Genomic DNA, 25,206 nt, shown 5'->3' on the forward strand with positions numbered 1-25,206 from the left:
ATATTATGCAAGGAAATATAGTTTAAATACACGAAGAGACATTTGAAAATGAGAGTTTATGTCTTTATATGGATGCTTCTAGTCTTGCATGTTGTAGCAAAAATGAAAATGATTTGAAATGTTAGTGGTATTGTATGTTATATATCCTAGATATTACAATGCATTGTAAAATACCGGCAAGCTATATTCAATATAATTAAATACCAACAGATCAATGATAATCTTTTAAATATCCAGTTTGTTTAAGTTTGAATTAAATGCTACGAAGTGTTTAAACGGTTTTACACATATGTCCCCGTAGCGCAGTGGATAGCGCGCTGGACTTCTAATCCAGAGGTCGCGGGTTCGAGTCCCGCCGGGGATGTACTTTTGTATACCAAGTATACGCATCCGCTTATACAGTTCAATGTTGCTAAATATACTTATAGTTGATGTATTTTGGTATTTTAATGCATTTTCCTTATTTGAACACTTTTATTGTAGAAATCACAATATGTTCAGGAAAATTATTTAGTTTGCTAATCGGTAAAAACGCATTCGTACTCTATATTACCGAATTGATAAAATTGTACAAGTATTTGTACCTACCATGTTGTTACATAGTAATTACATGTTTCTTTTATGACAAACGGTAAAACTTTTCAAGGAAAAGAAAAAAAATAACAAAGAAATAAGTCTCGTGATTCCTGAGTGTTGGTTTAGTATGTTTGTACATGTTTATCATCATTATATATAGTAAAATGTACAAGAGCAGTAACTTAACGACTGCTGCTGGTTTATTAACTTGTTCAAACATGTATTTGGCACTATTAGTATAAATTGGCTGAATAAGAAGTAGCAGACTATCTGCATTTCAGTAAATGACTCCAATAATATAATCATTTAAAACATGAACTTAGAAACAGAGTACCTAAGACCAAACTCGCTTCCTGTTAATGTTACGGGCCTGGGCCAGAGAATTCAAGTACCAGAATCTTAAGTCAATATCTAATTAAAGTTACACGTGTTTATAATAGAACTTTATTTTATACAAAACGTGGCGTTCATAAAACTTTGTAAGTATGGTGCGTAGAATTTGCTAGGGAGCATAACCGTTTTAAACTGTTTAATATATTTGAAGATATAAAGATATTCATACGTCCAAATCAAGGATATAGTTGTGTCCGAATTCACTTCGCCTATTATTATTTTATTACTAAATATTAAAAAGGATTGTTAAGTTTGGTGCGTAGAGTTTGCTAGGGAAGTTTGTGAAGAAAAATAATGATTATACTTTCCTTTTGATTTTTATAAAGTGTATTGTATAAGTGATTTTATAATAAACAAAACATAACTTGTAAAAATAATTTATATCCTTTACATGTTGTTTGATGTTAAACAAGTATAAACTTATGTAAAATATATGTATAAAAATGAAAATACTCAAATCAAATGATAGATTTTTGTTTTCTGCTCGTTTTAAGTGGTATTAAAACACATTTACCGAGTGTCTTTTTTACTTTATTGAGAGAAAAAACACAAAAGAACTAGATGACTTAATGGATTTTGAAAGTTGTCAACATTGATCCTGTAATCTTATCATCTAGAAAGACATATCTAAAACAAGTTTCCTGTTTGTACTAAATTAGAAAAAAGGAATGATTTAATGGGACTTGAAGATCGGGTTGTGAAACCAAAGAATATTTATTTTAAACGTATTGTTATAACAAAATAACATTCAAATTAACAAGTTCACCCTTTAAATTTAAGAGTGTATGAATATTTTAAAAAAGGAGATCTTAAAGAATGCTTAACATGACAAAATTGAAAATGTTGCATGGTCGGTTCTGTTGAACCTGTTCATGAACGGTAGTGGTTACAGCAAGCTACCGCCCATGCCCCCTAGCACCGGTTTGAGCAAAATTAAACATTTAAGTATCAAAACGGTGGAATTTATCATTTAGAAACATCTAAAGATGTTTTTCAAAGATTGATTTATATTGAGTTTGTTGCATTTTTAAATGATACAAATTGAAATGCTGATGAATTGCAGTCAAAAATTTTTTATTAATTATTTATTTATTTATTTTGCTTTGTTTTTGTATCTAGTCTGACAAAACAAAATCATGTGGCAGTTATTTTCAGTATAAATTAATTTAAAAAATGACATCCATTTTTTAGTGTTGTTACTCTAGTTGCAAATTATATATTCATATACATTTACATTTATATATATGACAGTACTTTCTTTTATTTTTACATGTATTTTTTTCATGATCACAAAAATGGACGTTTTAAGACAATTAATATGCATAAATTTTACGAATGAGAATTTAACGTTTATGAAATAATGTTAAATTCTTTCTTATTTCATTTTAACACACCCCGTTTTGTTTTGTTTTTTAATAAACTGTTTTAAGGATATTTCTCAATTAATTGTATGATATATCATTCATAACAAGTATGATTTTAATCTTTCAATTTCTTATCTACTTGAAGATATCATAAGGAACAAACTTTTCAGATCTGATTCTTTAACTTTGAAATTGTTAATAATTAATACATATGTAATTCAAAGTCCGGCATTTTATTACATTTGCGACATTTTAAAATGCAAATATAGAAATATTAAAAATGGCATATACATTAATTTTTTGTCATGGTTTTGTTTTATCTGAAATGTTGAATATATCATACATTTATTGAAAAAACAACTTGTTATTCTTTCTTAAAGCAAGGATTACTGTTTTGTCTTTCTCAATGCCTTACAGTCAAAGTATGTATTTTAATAAAACTATAATTCAATTTTATTGTTAAAAAGACACATTTGTGTATTAAAAAGGAAATAAATTATATATAAATAAACAAGATACAATGCGTCTGTAATGAACACATAAACATCCCTGTATGAAATATGTAATGTATATGATGTATCTACATGGATTCTTATTGTACATGTATAAATTATATTTGTAATGTATGAAAAGTCTGTCCTTTCAAATCAAATATAGACAAGAGTTTTCTTCCAATTTACTAAATATTTTGTGTTATTACGAGATATAAAAAGCGCAATAATGAGATAGTCTAAAATTCAAAAAAAGTGTAGCTTCAATTTTTTGGTATTGTTATTATTTTGAGATAATTGATGATAATAAATACTTTTTTAAAAAAAAACAAGTAAAATATGTGTTCGTCGTAATATTGTAGTTTTGAATTTTTATAAAAAATAAAAAATTGTAAAACTAGCCTCCAGATAAACGCCCGCGTATATAATTTTATAAGTAACTTCAAATTTCGTATATTTTTTAACAGCGGAATGTTCTGTTGATTTTTTTTAAATCTTATATTTCATTATTATTCCGATCCTGCAAAAGAAAAAGTTTTGAATTTTACTTTGAAAAAAAGAGAACATAGATCTATATTTTTTAAAAAGCACATCTAATTGAGATGTAAAATAATGGGATAAAAGTATTATTATGACAAAACAAAAACAATGCATTCAAATATTCTAAATTGTTAACGCGCAATACCATTTCTAACAGTACTTTATTTATTGTTATTGATAATTTCATTTTTCTTTCTGAATTTAATAAATGACAAGCATTTTGAAACATTAAAAATATTATCAAAACTACTGCTTTAGACGGTGCTAGGGTGGGAGACATGACAGGTACTTAAAAAGCTTCACCAATTCAAAGATTTCTGACAATGTCTGACGTTTAACGAATGCAATCTTCGGAATGTTACACATTGTTTATCATTTTAAAACTACTGGTAAAATGAAATATTTAGAACTTCACCAATCTTAAGAATTATAACTGTTGTTAAAATCCAGGAGAAAACATATTTTGTTTATCAGTTCTTTTCTATGAACATCAATATAAAATTGTATGTAGATACACATAAGTCACTGTTTTTTTTTTAATAAATCACATTGATTTTGTGTAGGAAAATACCAAAAAAAAATGCGTGTTTTGAAAGGTAGAATAGAATATATTGTATTTTAAAAGGCTTTAAAACATGTTTGAATAAAACAAACTTATTTATTCATATATTTTAAATAATAATAGTTCATTTTCTTGAAATACTTGTCTTGTACAACGCCTAGTACAAAGAAAAGGATCAAAAGTATCATGGAAAAAATCTGAAAAGAAAACATTAGGACTTACTTTGTGATAAAGCATGAGTATTATTAAAAAGTATTTGTTTCTACAAATACGTCTTTGAGAAACATCCTTCAAAAATAAACCCCGCATAGATCAAGAAGAGTTGTTGCCAATATCTTGTTCTCAATTAGAGGTCAAATTTTAAAAGATTCATGCACAAAGACGAGTCAAATTATAATTATTTCTTTCTTAAATTTTGCATAACTAGTAATCATTGTTAATGATACATTTTGGTACAGATTTGAAATGTGGATAGTTTTTGATGATTCGACAACTTTGCTTCATCAAAAATAGTACTTTTTAGAATATAGTTAGTTATCAATGTTACATTAGTAATCAATATCTTTGAGAGCTAAAATATGAAGAAAAACGTCAGGAAAAAATAAGTATTTTATTATTACAGTTAATTAAATAAAACAATATCGATGTTCATGAAAATTTCATTTTTGAATTTGATTATTTGTAAAAATTAAATACTCTATATGTTTGCTTGTATACAAAAATTATTACAATCATAACTATTATTATTATCATTATTAATATTATTATTATTATTATTATTATTATTATTATTATTATTATTGTTATTACACTTTTGTGTATAATTATCATTATTTAATGATTATTATGACTATTATAATAATAATAATCATCATCATCATCATTATTATTATTATTATTATTATTATTATTATTATTATTATTATTAGGAGTATCATTATTATTATAAATTTTCATTTTTACTTCATTTATTTTGTCTGTGTTTCATTAATTAATTTTGAATTGATGTTTACTAACACCTGAATATCTGTATTTTAGGAAATAATATTTCAGTCACATTTTACCTTGTTTTGACTATTTTCATGTAATATAGGTTTTGTTACGTTAACCAAATATGACAAAAATGTATTACAACAAAAATATTCATATAGTAAACAGTTCTAAATTGTTCGTTTATTTATATCAAATAGTTTCAAACAAACAGGAGTTCCATTGCCATAAATAATTCTATTATTGTCATTGCCATCAATATAACACTACTATTAAAAATATTTGTCCAACAAAATTTTCATATATTTTCTTTTGATTGAAAAATATGGTTTCTCAAACAAGTCAACAAACCTTAATTTTTAAACCATAAACATTTTTCATCAGAAAGAATCTCTTATTTTTAGAAAGTCATTTAGTAATTTAAAAAAGAAAATAATCCTTTACATCTTATCATCATTTTTTTCTTTCAAAAATCAAAAATGTCACAGATTAAAGAGATAAAATATTAGAATATCTTTTTCCCACATTTGAAAAATGAGAGAGCCTATTGCGGAACCTTTAAGATACATCTATATTAATCAGATTAGAACTTCTTAAGAAACTGCCAGATTTTCATTGGTTATTAAAATTTTGCAACCTACTCCTTTCGATTTTCCCTTTGAAGTAATAAAATATGCGCTAAATCTTTTATTCCCCTTTGTCCAAATTTAAATAATATTCTATAATGATAAAAAGGCATCAAGAAACATCTTCCATCGCTCCTAAAACATCAAACGGATTTTTATTGCATTGAACTAATTTGGATATAATTGAATATTTGAGTTTGATAGAAGAAAGACAAAAATGAAGATCGAAGCAGGAAAGGAAAGTTTTGCCACCCAGGTGGTACGGAAAAATAAATTTCTTTGCACTTGGAATTTTGCATACCTTTACGCCTAATCAGATAGTCCTTTAATATCAATATGTCCTTTATGAAATCCAAATATATTTGTAAACTCATGTTTTTTTTATTAAAAAAGAACATACTTTTTCATTTTTAAAATTCATCAGTATCTGTACCTAGTGGGTCGAAATGTTCATTTATAAGCGTTAAAATGCATGCACCCTACTCGGCTAAAACTGCGCGTCGTGCACGGCTTAATTACTTAATTGTTTGCACATCGATATGATATTAAATTTCTTCTATAAAAAAATAACACAATTTCCATTTCTTTAGATTATACGTTTTTTTTATATTTTTTCTTAAATATAAAATGCCATGATAGTTGATTTTATTTTGATAAAAATCAGACTCACGGGAAATACAGACATTCAATCCGGTTTGCTAGACCACAACAAAAATGATATAAAAGAATGATTTTTGTTTGTTTGGTTTTACGGCGCACCAACACAATTTATGTCATATGGCGCCGAAACAGGAAAGATGATTTTGGCTTACCTCGGGTGGTACAAACTTAAAGCAACACAAGGAGTCAAAACCACCTGACATGCTGAAGCTAGGAAATGCATAGACTCCATTATTTCTGTAATTCTGATACCTCAGCCCATAAAGGTAACCCCTCAGCCGTAAGGGCAATTTAGAAATAAAATTTATCAAACATTTCGCCTTTGTTTTATGGATACCGGCAAAATGTTTGTAGTTTGCCAGAAATTCTGTAGACACTGCGTTAACTTTTACTCTAACCCTTTCATCGCTAAATATCTTAAATGGACTTGTCCATCTTTCACTCTGGACAAAACCATTCATTTCTGTTAGGGAAAATTTCAAAATATGTACTGACTAAATAGCGAACAGTGCAGACCAAGATCAGATGGCACGGATGTGTGGGCTGATATTTGTATGTACTGTTCTCATGGGATGGATGACTTGCCGTTGGCAGGCTTGGTGTTAAATTTATCTAGATCAATATCTGTTTTCATTGTATATATTGCACAGATATTGCACAGGTTGTAAATGATAAACAAAATTACCGGACCAACTGATAATTATACGATAAAGATAATTCTTATCAAAAGTAAATTTCTGAAAAGGTTACTCTTTAAAGCAATAAATAAATCACCGGGTATAACTTTTATGCTTGACATGTCTTGTTTATACATATTTTGAATTTAATGGTACTTTAGAATACACTATCAAGAAACCCAATTCGTCATAATGAAAATGTAGAAAAAATTAAAACAATGTGTGAATTCCGAAGTCAGCTGAAAAATAAAAAAAAAATTGCTCTGGAAAAAAATGTACTCTGAATACATAAATGAACAATTATACTTTCCTTATTAACATTTATTTTTTCGAATTACTTTCTGTATATATAAACAATCTTTGTACTACAATATAAAATATGGCAGGGAACTGCATGATAAATACAATTATAATCATTATTTCGAACAAAAAGGCAATAGAAATATATTTTAATATTCAATTTCCATGATGTACAGCGATTATGATATGTTAAGAATTTTTAAGCACAAATAAAAAAAGTAAGTGAAATGTTTATGTGTATATGTTTCTATATTTCGCAATATGCAAATGAGATCGTTAAAACGGTAAACAGTTTAATTTACTGCGTATTGATACACGAATGACCTTGCGTTGTATTGATATTCTAAAATAACTGGCAGCCATTTGTGTTTGTTCCGGTAGAAATATAACTTTATTGAAGTACTTTATACATGAATGCCTTTTCGTGCAAAGTTAATAGCTCAAAAATATTCACATTCACAATTTTAATAACATTAACAACGAAATAATTATGTAAATGGAAAAGAAATGAATGGCACAAAAAAACAACAATCAATTATTTTGATAATTTCATTAAAGTAAATAAAACATTAAGTAAAAACACATTATTTCTTGTGTAAACATATTTGTATAATTTGACTGAAGGTGATATTCCATAAGAAGGAAAATTACTTCTATGATAAAGCTTTCATTCTCAACATTTGACAAAATGTAGTTTCATTTCATTACATTACACATTTAAGAAAAAATACGTTTTCAAAACACCTAGCAGATAATTGCCTTATGACAAGAAAACAAACTTTCTTCTTCCTCTATGAAGGGTAATCCCTCGGAAGCACGAATCACAACAAAATTACATAAAAATTGCAGACTCGGTTTTAATGAGTCTGTACATGAGGGATAATGAAAAAGTACAACATCCCTCACGCCCCTTGCACCGGCTTGAACGGTATTTATTTTTCAACACTTAATAGTGCTGGAATCAATCAAAATGAATATTTCCAAGTTGTCTGTATTTTTGTTCTATAATGGGTATTTCAATAAGTAGTACCTGTTTATTCTCAAAATTATGTTTTGTTACTATTTTAAAGCTGCTGAACTCATACTTAAAGAGACTATTGGTTCTAATGAACAAATTGGCATAAAAATATATCCTATTTACTCACGTGACTATAAAAGTTAACTTATATTTGATATTCAATGAAAGCCAGGATTTAATTTACATAAATTAAAACCTAAAATGACCACATGACGAAGGCGTTGTTATTTACTTCTTAACATGAGTACTATTCTATAATTATGATATAATTGTTGGAATAATTATTGTACATGTATATACATAAACAGTGTATACGATATCAAAGTAGCAGATTAACACAAAGACATTTTTGATTTCATATTATGCCGAGAAAAGGAAACAAATTTAATAAATAAAACATTTCATAAACATAACAAAACATTGTATGTTGTTGACATCGGTTCAGGTTATATAAACATTGAAATGCTATGGCCATCAAATATAATGTAAATATAAAGTTTTAATGTTTTACACAAAGTGGCACACACTTTTTTCCTTTAAAACAGCTCTTGAACTATAAATACAATTGAAGGAAATAAATTTGAAAGAAAAAGAAAAAAGCAATGCGTTTATAATCTGATGGACCTTGTAAATGTAAACGATGCTGGAACATATAATTTACTTTAAATGCACAAAAAAGTTTTATATCAAAACCTAACGGTCGTTGGAGCATTATCATTTCTTTTCGTTATATAATTTATGTATTGGAATACCTAAACGAAAATTTGTGTTTTATCAGTGCCCGTTAATTTCATATTATTAGGAAACAGATGATGAAAATGAGCCTTTACCGTTTGATATATTTCATATGCTTATTAGTCATCTTTTTTATGATTTTTATATTCGGATTAAATTTGTTGTTTTCATTCAAATGTTAAAAAGGAGCAATAATTAGACCAAAAGAAGGTCGCACGTCAAAGCTTACTAATGATATGTTAAAAATGTCTTCATTTTGTCTTGATTAGAATGTATAAATTTTTGTATGTCTTCTGGAACATGAATTTTCCGGTGATAGAACGAGACTCTAATGTAGCGTATATTTACACTATTATTGCTTCAGATTTCAGCAAAGGATACAAATTAATGATGTCACACCACAGGAAGCATCACATGTGCTTCACAGTTTGTCATATCGCGACGGTGTAAAATTTTCAGACATATTTTTGCCCACCTATATTATATCCTTAATATTTAATACACTAGATAATGTTATAATGATGCAACAAAAATTGTAGCAATTGACGAATTTTACGACTAGTACAAAATGTCGAGAAAACAAACACAGAATCTTAAATTATTTAATTGCTTACTTCTATCCTAAATTCAAATTGGAACAACATGAACGTTTGAATATCGATAGATTATGATATAATGATTATATCTTTGTTATCAAATATTGTGATATTTTTCAGAGCACCATCATCAACTCATATTTAGACAGTGAAATGGCAGCGGGACAATGATTGGCATATATAGTAACATAGTATTCATCTATACCATACAACAGCCATTCTGTTTTGGATACAACTGTCCTAAACTGCGGTACAGCATGTCATGGAAGTCAACGTGGTGATGTAACACACTGATGTTTAGAGTAAAAGTGTATTTAGCATCCAACCGAGTAGGTAGCAAATGTGAATGAACAAACAATAAAATATCTTCAAGGTAAACAATATTTGCATAAGCAACGAAGTAAATACATGAAACCGCGTCTCATTTATAATATCTTGCTATGGGGCTTACGTGATATTTAGGACTAATATAAATGGGGGTGACACGAGGTGACAATGCGTGAAGTAGTCTACATGTCCCAAGAAGCTTTGTTTCTGCCTACAGGGTTGATGTTACTAAATATAGATATCAGAGGACTGTATGAAATCGTGTGCAAGTAACCAAGACATTTTTATATTTACCTGAATATACTAAAATTTTGGAATGTTTTGAACATGCAAATTACATGTCTTGCTTACGTGAGATAACAACAAATTTAAATATATGTGATTGAATAGTTTGTTTAATCCTTTGCAAGCCCCGTGTTCACAAAGAAAAGATCAGGATCAGGACCAGATGATCCTGATTTTATTTTTATTGTTTTATAAAATTAATACTGATCGTATTATTCTAGAATTAAATGGTACACATTTGAAATATAGATAATTGTTTATTTGCAAAGAAACCAACCTATTTTGGGATAAAAACAACAAATTACACAACAAATACAAAACTAATCGGATCAAAATGAGGATCAATTTTAGGATCAAGATCAAAATTTGGATCAACTGTAAAATGCCCATTTCTTGTAAAAATAACAAATTTATTCTAAAATTTCATTAACATGGTATTTTAAGTCCAGTTTTATCAATTTAATATTGAATATTTAATCTTTGAGGATACATAATGGAGAATATTGAGTTTTTAGATTTGATCCTGATCTTGATCCTGATCCTTAAATTTTTGTGAACACGGGGCCAGAGTATTAAAAGATATTAAACAGAAATAATATCATTTCATAAAACCATTATTGGTACTGAAAAAGAAAGAAATCTAGAAAAAAAAGTTTTATAAGTATTACTAGCATATCCCCCTAAGAATATCAATCAGGCACTAGTCATCATAACTAAAAGGTAAAAAGCTAAATGACATAGAACTCCGTAAGCAATTCATGATCATGTTAATTCAACAAAAAACATCGGATAAAGTAACAAAGACATCGTTCGATTCCTTTTATGAACCCATACCACGCATAATATCTTATATGGATATGGTCCATCTTTCAATCTGGACATAACCATTCACCTGCAAAAGTTTCAAAATGTTTTCTGTGTGAGTAGTGAACAGTGTTGAACATAAGACGGCCCAGCTTGGCGGGTTGACCATGATCTGCACAAGTTGTGTATGTAGATTTTAATGCCGGTAGCAGGCCGAGTTTTTTTTTAAGTTATATATTTCAATGTAGACTCAGTGTTAAAATGTTGTTGTTGTTTTTTTTAAGAAAAATACTTGTCATTTAAATTATAAAATACAGAAATAATTCAAAGCATGTAGATCCAGTAGATCTCATTAAGAATAGTGTGTTTGGTGTTATTTTGTATATGTATGTATTTCAAATTTCACAGAGATGCAATTCCCACAGAATATTAGCCAAAGAAATAAATCTTAAAACCAAAAGAGTAAGTTTGACATCGACCAACTGTTGTTAACATTAGACATAAGGTATCGAAATTTTTGCTCATGAAATGATGCTTTACATAACTACATTATGTATATGTTTTATGTTACTATATTAATTGTTGAATTCTGCTTAAGCCGGTGCTAGGGTGCGTAGAATGTAGCTTGCATTTTCCAGTACCGTTCATGAATAGGTTCAATCAAATGAGCCTGCAGATGTTTCAGTTTTGCCGTTTTTGAACATTCTTTAGGGATTCTTTACTTCTCACTATTTCACTAAGTTCTGTGTCGCTAACGTTAATCAAAACAGCAGTATGTTGTAACTCTATATCAGGATTTATTACTTTGAAGCCTAAATTTTTATATTATTAATTTCGACTGTGAGACAGTTTTATTATAGTCTGAGTAGCAATGAGAGAACGTATCTTATACCTGAGTCACACTTATACAATAATTAATATCGCTGATTCTGTTGACACCGTCTTGCTTTTTATTGTTTTGATGAAAAATACGTATGTCTACGCCATTAATTTATTTTCATTATAACTATCAAGATAAACATGAAGGTGTAATATATCTGAGAAATAAATGTGCACTTGAGTTGTATATTGAATAAACGTGCCAGACAGGTTTTTGTATATATTATTAAATAGTTATAAGACAATTAAGAGACGCTGAGGAAATAACTACTACCTATCTGTCTACAACACAATTTATAAATGTGATAGGCTGCTGGGCTGCCAACTTCACGAACATAATTTATAAACAGTTTACTGGGCAGGAGTAGAACCGACCAGACAGAATACAAAAAAACTTACAGTAAAACTGACAATAAGACATGATTGTATTTGCTAATTTTCATCATTTAGAATAGTAAATAAGTTAAAATGTTAAAGATAATTTTACATAAGACATCAGGTAGAATAACGCTTTTTTTCGATTATACAAACAAATCAGTCTGTCCAAGTTTGTACTGGGTGGTCAAGTGATAAAAGTTTATGTCAGGTTGCTGTTTTAATTTGTTTTGTTAAATTATATACATTAAGTATAGAACAATCTATAAAAAATTACAAAAAATGATAAAACTTAAATACACTCGTCTTTATCAATATGTTGCAGCATTAATGATTGCAAATTGTTAAAGATACGCGCGTATTCCTCTTCAAAAATCATAAAAAAAACTCGCATCGACTATAGAAAATATATTGATTTTGACCGATGCCTGTGAAAGCCTTTCAAACTAGCTTGTGGCTTATTGTCCTCGGGTCTTGAACTCGCCTTGTAACTTGCAAGTCTCCGGATAAGAAACGGTCGCCTGTGTTTACAGTGATAATTAAATAGAATATTGATACATCCGCCCATTGTATAGTTCAAATTAATTCCGTGATCTTCCCTATTTACTCGTGTGAGAATTGAATGAGTCTGTATAATCCCATGATTCTGTAAACAGACCTTTAATCCGGAACACGTGTTTTACAGAAATATTTAAGCAACCAATGTAAATAACAGAACATTTCCAAATGAGACAATTACAATCGCGTGCACAGCGCGTGCTATTTGATTAACAATTCTAGGCAAATATTGTGAAAGACGTATTAATACAAAATCGGTTTAGCAAGCCTAAGGTTTGTAACACGATTACTTTAAGAGTGGGGTAATACTTGGACAAATTAATTGGAACGTCTTAAGGCTCCCGGGAAATTAAGATAAACCCGAATTTTATCCAATAGAAGAGCCAGGAACGAACGTAGAACTTTCATTCACTTACGATCGACAGACAGACATATCAACGACAAAACAAGTTTTATTTAATATTGTATTTAATCATATTTTTCTTGTCAATACAAGCAAATGGCGTTTCAAACTATAAAAAGATAGCCGCATATTGCCTAGATAATAAATGTACTCCACACAAATTGTAGGGGCTATTTTTTTACAATCATTTAGCTGACAACATTAGAATATGTGAGAAAATTATATTGGATTAAAATTTTAGTAAAGCTGTTAAAATGTTAGAGTTTAAGCAAAGTCAAGTTGAACGAATACAAATATGTTTTTATCTTTATTTTGAAATGGCTGTGTTCTTTCTATTGTCCTTAACATTTCATCGCCTCTGTAGATTTCAGAAAATTTATTTTATGATTTTACTTTCACATTTATTTTTCTGCATTCTTATCATTTAAAACAATGATTTAAATCAAATTATATTCAATTTTAAATTATCCATTTTATCTATCTTGGTTAACAATTCATGAGATAGAGATGAAAGTGTTCTGCAGCAAAAGTAAATAGCTAAAAGTGTCTGGTTTAGATAGTTTCTATCTATTTACCCATGTCCATTGCTCATAGTGATTCAATCTGATATCTTTGAAGTTCAATGGACTCATATACAAACATTTGATGTCAGTATTTCAAAATTCATAAGAGACCGGCAAGAACAACATTATCTGAAATTTGGCTTTTATTCTTATTCGTGAATTACTTAATTTATTTTCCCATTAGCGTGTTCCAAAGCTCACCAGTAGACCGTTTCTTTCAAGTCTTAGCAAGCAATATATGCAGTTTAAATGGAAGAAGGAAAAACTAATGTCACCTCGGTGACCAATCCCGTTGGTTCGTCTATACACCTCTTTTCAACCATATAGAGATGAAAAGCTATGTATCTTACTCATTTGTCTTGTGACAGAAATAGATACTTTCAAAAACACAAGACACATTAAACATTTCTTTTTTTCAAAATTATCGTTTTTAGTTGTTGTGTTTTTATGTGTTTTTTTGTTGTTGTTTTCGTTGTTTCTATTTCAAACGTGAAAAAAATAATTTGTGGAAGCTATGAAAATCAATGTGAGGTTAATGATACAAAAATAAAAAACAACAAAATTAACGAAAATGGAAACCATGCTTACGGTTCATTGAAAATTAACAGCAATTTTTATTTTAAACCATCGATTGAATCCTATTTGTATTGCAAATAAAAACCAAGTCTTTTGTAATTATCATTAAAAGAGTTTTCAAAGTTCTTAAAATAGTAGCGATACACAGCTGGTCCTTTTTAGTAATTGAATTAAATTGAATATGATATAAAATTTACGATTAAAACACTCGACTGTTTTGATCTCTATATCGTAGTTGGTCTGATACCCGTACCCTGATATAACCGAAAATGATAAGCTTTTGACGCCAATATAGAGCCAAGGAAAACAGTACTTTCCTTTACTGTTGGTATCTCGAATTTTTTGTACTTATTAGTTCGGCTATTCGATGAATTAGAGAGAGAGCTATTGTACTCACACAGGCGTCGGCGTCACACTTTTGGTATGTGCGTGCAAGTTGGTTTCTCCAAAACTACTGAAGGAGATAGGTTTAAACCTTTCATACTTATCAAAGAACATTATAGGAAGTCACAGTCAAAGGCCAAAAACTCTTAACATGGATTTTTACAGAATTATGAACCTTTTTGACCAAATACATCAGTATTAATACATTTGTTTTAATATCAAGAACTAAGAACAGTTGAGAACGCTGTCCTACCGTTTTTTTATTGAAATGCCTTAATTTTCCAACAGACTTTTTCAAATTCAAAACAGGGCAAATTCGCATTAAAAGAATAAATAAGTAAAATAAAAAGAAACCATAAAAACGCAATACATGTACATGTATTTACTTAGTATCTCTTCTGATAGTGTCAATCGCAACAGATGTGAATATGTTTAAATCATAATCCATAGGAACTAATTAAACTTTTGAATTTCAAAGTAAAACTTTTTTAAAAAAAAAGCTTAAGTATGCCAGAAAAGATGAGACATCTTCTAAATTTAATTATATTAAAGCAATATTTCGTTAGACTTTGAAGACGAAAGTATGACGTAAATTAAGCGAATATAAAAATCACATGTATAACGATATTGCAAAGAAAATGTGGTATTTTTATTCAGATTGGTATTATTAATTAAATTTCATTAGTTGATATTAAGGAATTAGCGTTCAAACATCAAAACGATATGGAATAGTTCATGTCGTGTGACGTTGCCGCGCTATTCCTTTGAACTTGGGAACATTTCAGAAAGTGGATTTCCATATGAATATACGACTTTGGTACACATGTAAATGTGATGTAAATTATTCCATACAATTGTATATCCTCCATTGTCGTCTGCAAGTGCTCCACGAATTTTTGCTTACATCAAAGGCCCGTCGCTTCTCTACCGGGTGCTCACGTCATACTTCTAGGGGTGGGAGGGGTATGATTCAATCATTCGCATGGTCGCAACTGTGAGAGATAAGGCTTTTATGAAATTGTTTGTTATGAAGCATGCCAGCTGAGGTCTGTCCACACACCAGACCTCATCTACTCTGACAGATGGAGCAATATATGCAATAACCCATTGCTTGATTACAAGGACCCGTCCCCCAAGAGACCCTAAAACCTCTGGTCACTGGAATTGGAGACACCATGGTACTATGTAAGCTGCACATATAAAGTATCTAGTTTATTTTTATTGATATTTAAACACATATACGGAGGTATATCTTCGTTTTTTTTTCCGAATCAGATGTACAGAAAACAGTGGCGGTCAAGCAAGCAAAATTGGGTCACATATTTGAATGTGTTTCATTTCATATCCTTTTGCTTGGTCGCTCTAATTTAATCATATGCTTCACAATTTCGGAAGGGTTCATCCTCGATCAATTCGATCAGCGTTTTAATATTGTCATCTATTGCCTATTTCGATTTAATATTTCGCCTTTTTGTGGCCAGATGCACAAGCGAAAAGTGTTCTGTTGAGGTTAATTAAATCACAATTTTTACACCTCACTGAGGAATGGAGACCTCTGTATAATTTATCTATTGTCTGCCACCAGAAATTACCGTTGCGGCCAAGTGGAGACCATTTCTGTTAAAAAAGTTCTTTGATTCAAAGTTAACTTAATTTCCGTAATTCTATTTTGATATTCTTAATATTACAGTCTTATTTAAATTGTCATTCTCAAACAGCGTGCATGTTGACTGTATAATATAAGAAATAAATTGAGCATGATATTCTCCTATTTATTATGTTTATATTTCATTCCATTAAATTAATATTGACAATTCAGTAAAACATTCAAAAAAAGTGCCGATCATACAAACTATCCAAAGTTGACAACACAGTGTCTTTAAAGAACTGTCTGTAAGGATACGTACAGTTAAAACAGTGTATTAGTTGTGTTCAAACTTTAGGCGTTTAGGAATTTTTTATCCGACTGTCAGCGTCTGTCGGCATTTTAATGCTCATTCAATAGATGAACATATTTGTTCTTGAAAAATATTTCTCATCCACTGAAAAGCAGATATACATGTAAGTGTCGATATACGACGTCTTCAACAATTTTGTATATACATAATAATTTATTATTTGATTAATTCTACCTTAACTCCCTAAAAATAACAAACATTATGAGTTTGTATTATTATTATTATTATCCTCTTCACAAAAACTAAACAACAACAAAAAAATCACAATCAGAAGGTAGTAAATAAATAAATAAATAAATAAATAAATAAATAAATAAATAAATAAAATAAATAAATATATAAATAAATAAATAAATAAATAAATAAATAAATAAATAAATAAATAAATAAATAAACATGATTTCCTGCAATGAATATATATAGACTATTCATTCTTGTTTGTTTGTTTATTTCTTTTATTTCATATTTGAATAAATATTTTTAGTCATATTAAAAATAAAAAGTATGCAAAAATCATAAATTGTTACAATTTTTGACGTTTTGTCTTCGTTTTATGGCAACACTGGAAACATTTTATGCATATGTATTCATTTCTTGTATGTGTACCAGATAAAAATACGATACAGAATTGATGTTTTAATAAAACCACAAACGATCGTAAAACACGGATAATCGGCAATAAATTTAGCGGATATTTTCGCGTAAATATTTAATGTTCTTCAAATAAAACCGGTACTTTCTTTGGTGACTTTGCGCAATGAACAGGGATAAATTATTATGTCAAACGAAATGATCAGAAATAATCAGATTTTAAAGGAATAAAACGGCGTTAAAATTTCAACTTCAGACATTTTGGCGGGAAAATTGCATATATAACTGTTTACGTTCATGTAAACCAGCTTCCGTTTCCGACATTTTATTTGGATTTTGAACGAAACAAGTAAATTTGGACATTTTTTACGTTGTCATGTTGCTTTAATGAAGCCAGATGTTACAATGCATGGCTGTTTTGCTGTAAAGATGAAATAAAAATGTCAGTTTATTGTGTGCATGCCTGCATGGTTCGGAAAAGGTGTTTCTTATATTGTAAATGTATGCACATGGTAGCTTTATGAATTTGAATGCGACTGATAAAATTGTACACAAATAGCTTCCAACACCGAAAATGGAAACCCCCTTGCAATTCTAAAATAGTCAAATAGTAAAAAAATATTTTTTTCCCAAAATTGTATTTTATCTTTATTTCATTATTTTGATATGCAGTATATACATGGCCCTAATACTATTACTTTATTTGATCTTTGGTAGGAACAGGTACTAAGAAGGTTTACCTTCAAAGTTTTATTGAAGCTTAAATATACTTACTTATTTGACACGAAATAATTTATTCAGAATTGAGAAAGATTATTTAATTAGGGTTACATATGACTATAACCCATTCCTCTAAAAAAAATAAGACTTTCTAATACGTTCATATATGGATTATAATGATTATTATTATGTTTATGATTTTAAACAAACTTGTGGTATGAATCAGACTCGGGTCTGCTACCTACACATGAACCACTAAAAAGTCGAAACCAATATAGTGCATAAGCTCAAAGATCATCATGATGCAAGGCGGACCTTAGCATAGATTCCCTATTATGGCTATACACTGATACGGAAGATGCCAAAAGAACGACTTTTGTCATAAAAGGATTTCTTCAAGAACGCCAAAAATGGTAAAAATCCAGTCCGTGGACGGTAAGTGCAAGCTACTATGCTTAAATAGTATTAAGCATTTATTTAAAACATGGATATGGTGCAACTTGGAATTTAGAAACATCCACATACATGTGTTTAATGCAATATCGATACAAATTCTTACAAGGATAGCTCCAGTTTTCGTTTCTAAAGACGATTCCATGCTCTTTACATACATCATTTGGCAACTTTTGTCTTTTACGGTTTTTATCATTGACAATGCCTAGACAAGGGTTGGCCAATATAGGAATTCACAATATTTTATTGTGGTGTCCAACACACGAAGTATATTGGAGGGTCACAAGGTATAAATTCAATGGCAGGATGTTAAATAATCATAGAATAAACAAATTTTATTTTCAAATAATTTATTTATTTGCCTCCAGAGGGGGCTATATACATAACAAATATTTCATGTACACAACACTATGATGTGTTAGAGAACTATAACTATAAAATATATTTTAACATCTGTACAGTGTATCTAACACAAGTAAACAGTTCTGTAATAAAAGAAAGATAAAAAATACAATAACAAAATTATATATTTTCCTCTTGAATATAGACGATACCAGACTTATTCATTTCCAATATTTACTCAGCAACTGAAATATGAAGTTATTACAATACTTAAAGGGTATTAAAATATATTTCATGAAATATTTTCACCAAAAAAAATTAACACTAATATTATATTGTTTCAAAAAAATCATATGATTGATTCCTCAAAGAGTTGTAACATAGAATGTTTCTGTTATTTAACACACATAAATATTGTTAACACAATTAAAATTTAATGTTCCTGAACAAAATATTATTTGGCTATTTTAAGTAGGGTTTTATCTGTTTAGCAATGATTTTGTGTATGCCACATTCGCTTTTACGGCAATTTGCTTCCATTTTTCTTTCCTGCAAGCTTTCTGGATTTTTTTTGCAGTAGATATATAGCTTTTAACATTATTAAAGAAATTAAAGAATGCTGTTATATGAGAAAAAAATGCATTTTATCTGTTTTTGTATTTATTTAACACATGATTGTAATATAAGACTATTTCTGAAATTATACCTCTAAGAAAGAAGTAGTTAATATTTAAATCAATTAATTACTTCATTTATTCTAATGCTTACTTCTCGTCATTGTTTCAGATATTTTTGTGTTCTGTTTTAAGTGGCATCCACACTATAACAGTCCTATGGTGACTATTCAGATTAAAAATGGTAGAGGAAGACCTTTGTTACGCCTTTGTGCTTTTATTTTCAGGCAAGATCTGGCACCTAAGCAGAATCACCAAATTTGCAAACCATAAATTATAAGTTCCTACATGGATTTGAACCCTGGTAGTGGTAAGGGTGAGGGCCTACTGATTTCAAGCCAATGACCTTGACCAGTCAGCAAAGAAGACCGAGATTTAAGAATCTAGACTTGCTTTAAGAGAAACTGTTTAAATTTGAGTTCAGGTCAACATAATAGATACTGGTGGACAATCTATAATATATCAAAAATGATTAAAATTCAAACTTACATCTTTAAAAAAATTCTGCAAAATATCTAACAGAGATGATAGTTACCGAAAGAAAATGTAAATATGGTTTTATTTTATACATTTGAATGGCCTGTGGCATTACGTTGAAATTAAACAAACTATCACACTAAATAGTTGTTTAAATAGTATTGTTTATAATTCTGTGCTTTGGGGTTAAATTATTAGTAGAATCTTTCTCTCTTTTTTTCTCATTTAAATCATACAACTTTACACAACCACTTCTCTCACATTTTATAAATTTATATAGGCATCTTTTCAGTATTTTCAAATTCATATTAACAATATTCAATCTGTAACAAAATCTAAGAACTTTTTCTTTGAAAATCTAATTTGCATTAGATGACAAATTTTGATACTATTACACATATAAAAAAACAGTTAATATAAACAACAACAAGCACTCTAACATATAACATAACATATTGCATTTAAAAAATGAACACTTCTCCTTAATTTAAATATTTCAATTTAATTATTACCATTATTTCTAAAAGACGTGCAGAATAATATAAGCAAACAAAATACACGAAGCATCTTAACTTTTGGTTGGTTAATACATTGAGCAAAGCATTCCTGTTAAGCCAAAGCCTAAAAAACTTCTACACCTTGATAGCAGTAACATACTTTATTAATTAATCAATTAATCAACATTGATGTATAAATATTATATAATAAAACTAACAAAACATATTTATTAACAAAATTTTGTTCCATATTTAAAAAAAAAATTATTAATTCACCCTTAACCTGTGGAGTTTGTTAAATCAGTTCATTTGAAAATTAAGAGATTTCAATATAAAAATTGCTAAAAATCGAGCTACTGGTCAGAAATCTTCACTGGCCTCATACTTGTGACAGTGGCTTATAATATCTTACAACTCAACCTGGTTAAATGTTAAGGCAGTTTTATTTTTCAATCTCAAAAAAAGTCCAAACATCTAGTTTGAATCATACTGAGAAAATCATAATTAATACAAACAATGAAATAAATCAAGCTTAAAAATTTAAAACTTATTTAAATCATTAATGAATTTAAATGCTCACATATGCTTAAACATCAATTACTGTATTAAAATTTTTAGAAAGGATTATCTTTTACATATATGTTTCTGAACAAAAAAAAACCAATAACAATAATGTGAAGATAATAAATGAAAGTATTTTTTTATCAAAGCAAAAATTTATTTGATCAAATAATGTGACTGAAATTTATTAATTTATCTCTCATTAATTGATTTGAACTTTAATATTGCCTCTTTATAAAATAGTTAAGTAAAATGTGAACATCAAGTTACCAATATTAAAATTGTTGAACTTTTAAATTTCCTTTCAAAACATACTGTAATAAATGTGAAATTGACTCGAAGCAAATTTTCTGAACTTTTGAATTCATAGATACTAATATATATATATATACAATGTATATACATGTAAATAAAATACAGAAAATTGAACATAAAATTTACAGCACTTTTCAAAGCTTGCACTATAATAATCAAAGCAACTTGGTTGCTTATATAGGAATGTACACAAGAAATCAAAAGAACAAAAAAAAAAAAACATCATTTGGAAATTTTTATGTTTTCTTTCTTCATATTATCTATGAAACAAAACTTATTTCTACTTTCCAGCTAACTTTTCTGTTTAAACAGAAAAAAGCAAGCTTTAACTATAATTAAAAAGAATATAATTTTTGCAGGGTGATAAATATGATCTCCTCCTACTGACAATTCATGAGAGTTACTACTTATAATTAATAACCGTTTTTTTTCCTTCTTAAAAATATTTATTTGAACTAGATCCATACCATAACTACTTAAGTATAAAAAGTCTTCATTCAAAAAAAAAACAACAACAGAAAATCCCCCAAAAACAACAGAATTTTTCTTTAATGTTTGCAATGATGAGTGTAAAAAGAATACAGAATATTTCAGAAAATTTCGAGTAATAAATATTACTTTTCTTCATTTAAAGTATGAACCAGAATGAACAAACATTTTCCTTTTGTATAAAATGAAAAAAAATAATGTTCAAAATATGTTCATATTTTCCATAAAATGATTTTTGTTGTTGTCCTAGGGTAAAAAAAGGATAACTTTTTCTTGAAAATGATTTACCATTTAAATTTGCATGTTTTAATTACAATAAAAACAAAAAATAATTAAAATGATAAACAATACAATATTTGAAAATACAGTTTTCATAAAATAATAATAATTAACATATAATAACCTTTACCTTGCTGACTATCTTTAATTGACTTCTATTTTTTTTGAAGCTGTCCATTTTCAAATTTTGGGGACATCAAGATGTAAATTAAGAGCTAGTCAGTCCTCAGTATAGAGCCTGGAAAGACTGCACGGATGTACAGGCTGGCCTGGCTCTATACTGGTCACAAATGCCGCTCACTTTTTAAGTTGATCAGGGCAAATGTTAAAGAGGACAAAAATATATTCAGAAATTATCATTATTATCTTTATGACATAAAAAATTCAAAAAATGTTTATTTTTAAATCAATTACATTCAATACATTGTTTATGTGAAAACAAAAATGATATATTCATTGATATTAAGATCATAACAATTCTATACTCTATCAAAAATTATAAAATAATTTGTACCTATTAAATGCAAACACAAATTATTTGAAAGACATTATACATGTACATATATATTATGTTAACATTAACATTTTGTTCTGTTCTGTTAACATTTAACGATAAAATTGCCTAATTAACAAAAGAACAAATTAAAACAGTTTTGCAACAAATCCAATGAAAGATATAACTGCATTTGAAAGCAAAATTTGTTTACAATTTTTACTTATGAATAATTCTTTCTAATCATTTTTTGGTCAAACATTGTTCAATAAAACTTTAAGCTAAAATTTTAATCAAAATTAATAAATAAGACAAACTGAATATTAATTTACAATGTATTTGGGAATCATTTAATATCTAAATTATCAATTTAGTATATTTTATTATTTTATTTTATTACTGCCAACATAAATAGAATATAACTGTAAGATTTTTTGTTGACAATTCATTTTACTATTTGATTAATTTTCATTTGTCAAAAAGAATCTTTTTAAAGGTACATTATGCCTCAGAAATCCATATTTTTTTTTAATTCTTTAGAAATGTGAAACATGTGTTTAAAAATGATGTTTTATTTTAATATATTTAGAGCGAAACGTAAACAAAGCAGCATTTAGACTTCCATACAAAATACTAATTCACACATACTAATGCCAGAGCACAAAAGAAGTAAAAGTAGTTTATCTATATGCCAAATGTGTATTTTTTTAGAAACTGTAAAAAGATACCAAAAATAAAACAGTTTTTTGAGAAATAAAATTGATAGAACTTCTGAGGTATAATGGGCCTTTTAAAAAAACACATTTGGCTATGAAAGTTTTATTAAGAAGTTTTTATACTGAATATGCAATGCCATACAGTAAAAAATGCAATATTTGACAAGAGGATCAAAACATTACCTTTACAATAATTTATTTGTCAACCTCGACATTAATTTGCTTCCAGGTGTATTAGAATGACTTAGCAAGGCCATGTAGTTAAGTATTTTAGTTGTCTATCAAGGCAAGGGTCCTGTTTTAGATTCGTATCTTGGAGCCATCTTCATATCTAAACTGGCTTACAATACTAGTTTTATAAAATGTCAAGGATGGACTGTTAAAGGCCCATTAAGCTTAATTTTTTTTTATTTGTTTTATTTCTCAAAAACTTTACTTTTCTCATGTCCTGAAACAAATCCAAAATGTTACTCACTGGCCATAATATAATAATAGAGTCATTGCTCCTACTGCATTTGGCATTACAGTACAGTTACAGTAATTAAGTATTTTGTATGAAAGTCAAAATACCAATTTGTTTACATTTTGCTACCTTTCTGCAAACTATTTCATTTTTTTCCTACAACTCATGAGTATCCCATTTGTTCTTAATCCATTATTACAACATTATTAAACACATACTTTACCTTTCTACAACATGATAAAATATTTATTTCTGAGGCTTCATGTACCTTTAAAATATATCAAAAGTTCAGTGCTATAACTTTCTCTGCTAGTTAAAAACCTTGTTTTGCAAGAGATGACCACTCAATGTAAGTCCTGACCACTCTATTTCCTGACCACTCAATTATAAACCAAGACTACTGAATTTAAAGTCTAGACATTTTAATGTAAGTCCAGACCACTCAATGTAAGTCTAGCCTTTCAAATAAAAGCCTAGATAAACTCACTTTGACACTACTCAATATAAACCTAGGCCAGTCAATTTTAAGAAGTCCATTCAATATAAGTCTGGACCACCTCTCAGTGTAAGTCTGGACTGCTCAAACACATGTAAGTCTAGGCTCTCCAAAATAGATCTAGACCACTCAATGTAAGTCTGACAGTCACTCTTGATCCCTCATTTCAACAGACACAGAAACTTTATCATTGTACTTTATACTTAAATGCATGAAGGTAACTGGTCCATTTATAGTTCATAACTGTACTCAATGAACTCAAAGACAATGTGAGGACAATGACGTCTGCCATGAGTCCTCAAAATGCAGATTTTACATAAATACCATCTGAACTTACTAAAGCATCAAGTCTGGCCTGCAGTAATAATTCTGAAATTATTCTTAAAATAGTTTTATTATTGCTGGGTCCTTATTACAAGATGATGTGTAGCTTTGTTGATTGGTGATTCGATCCTTTACAGTATCCATGTCAAATATCCTGCAACTGCTCATTTTCAGGTATTTCTTTACATTTGTCTTGATTATGTTGGAAATATTTACACGTATCTACAGATCTATGGCAATGTTGACATACATCCTGAAAAATATGAAATAAACATGTCTGAAAAAAATAAAATCTTTAAAATAGTGAATACTCTGTCAGTTACTATTACGGCATATTGGTCAGTTACATTAAAAACTGTTTCATTCAAATGAAAGAAAGTTTTTGCAACTTCAGTTGGTCATTTATTACACCATATTGGTCAGTTACATTGGAACAGCTGGTTGCACTAAATTCAAAGTAGGTGATCGATAATATTACTTAAGTTGCATAGGATAATTCTGATAGAACCATGACACTTAAGCCCCTGCTCCCGCTCTCCTTAAGCACGCGTGTAAAATTAAGCAGTTTATACTTTAAATGACCATTTCCGCTACGAAATCATTCTTAATGCTAAGAATAAAAACATAATTGAAAGGTTCAACCGAATAGTAAGACAAATTTTTTATTTTGTAACTT

At 28.6% G+C, this 25,206-nt stretch overlaps 1 protein-coding gene and 1 non-coding gene across 6 annotated transcripts in view; one reads left to right on the top strand and one right to left on the bottom strand.

Annotated features, from left to right (window-relative positions):
* The first annotated feature begins 291 nt into the window (after positions 1–291).
* On the top strand, positions 292–364 carry Trnar-ucu (transfer RNA arginine (anticodon UCU)). Its single transcript has one exon. It is a non-coding gene; the product is annotated as a tRNA-Arg (tRNA).
* Positions 365–20,658: 20,294 nt separating this feature from the next.
* LOC132713155 (ankyrin repeat and sterile alpha motif domain-containing protein 1B-like) overlaps positions 20,659–25,206 on the bottom strand; it is a 90,422-nt gene continuing 85,874 nt past the window's right edge. For all 5 annotated transcript variants that reach the window (XM_060695640.1, XM_060695641.1, XM_060695639.1 and 2 more), the window contains one exon: positions 20,659–24,783. The gene's annotated coding sequence lies outside the window, so the exon portion shown is untranslated. The remainder of the gene's footprint in view (positions 24,784–25,206) is intronic.

This window comes from Ruditapes philippinarum, unplaced genomic scaffold (genome assembly GCF_026571515.1).
Source record: "Ruditapes philippinarum isolate M1 unplaced genomic scaffold, ASM2657151v2 ctg312_1_1_1_1, whole genome shotgun sequence".
Lineage (NCBI taxonomy): Eukaryota > Metazoa > Mollusca > Bivalvia > Venerida > Veneridae > Ruditapes > Ruditapes philippinarum.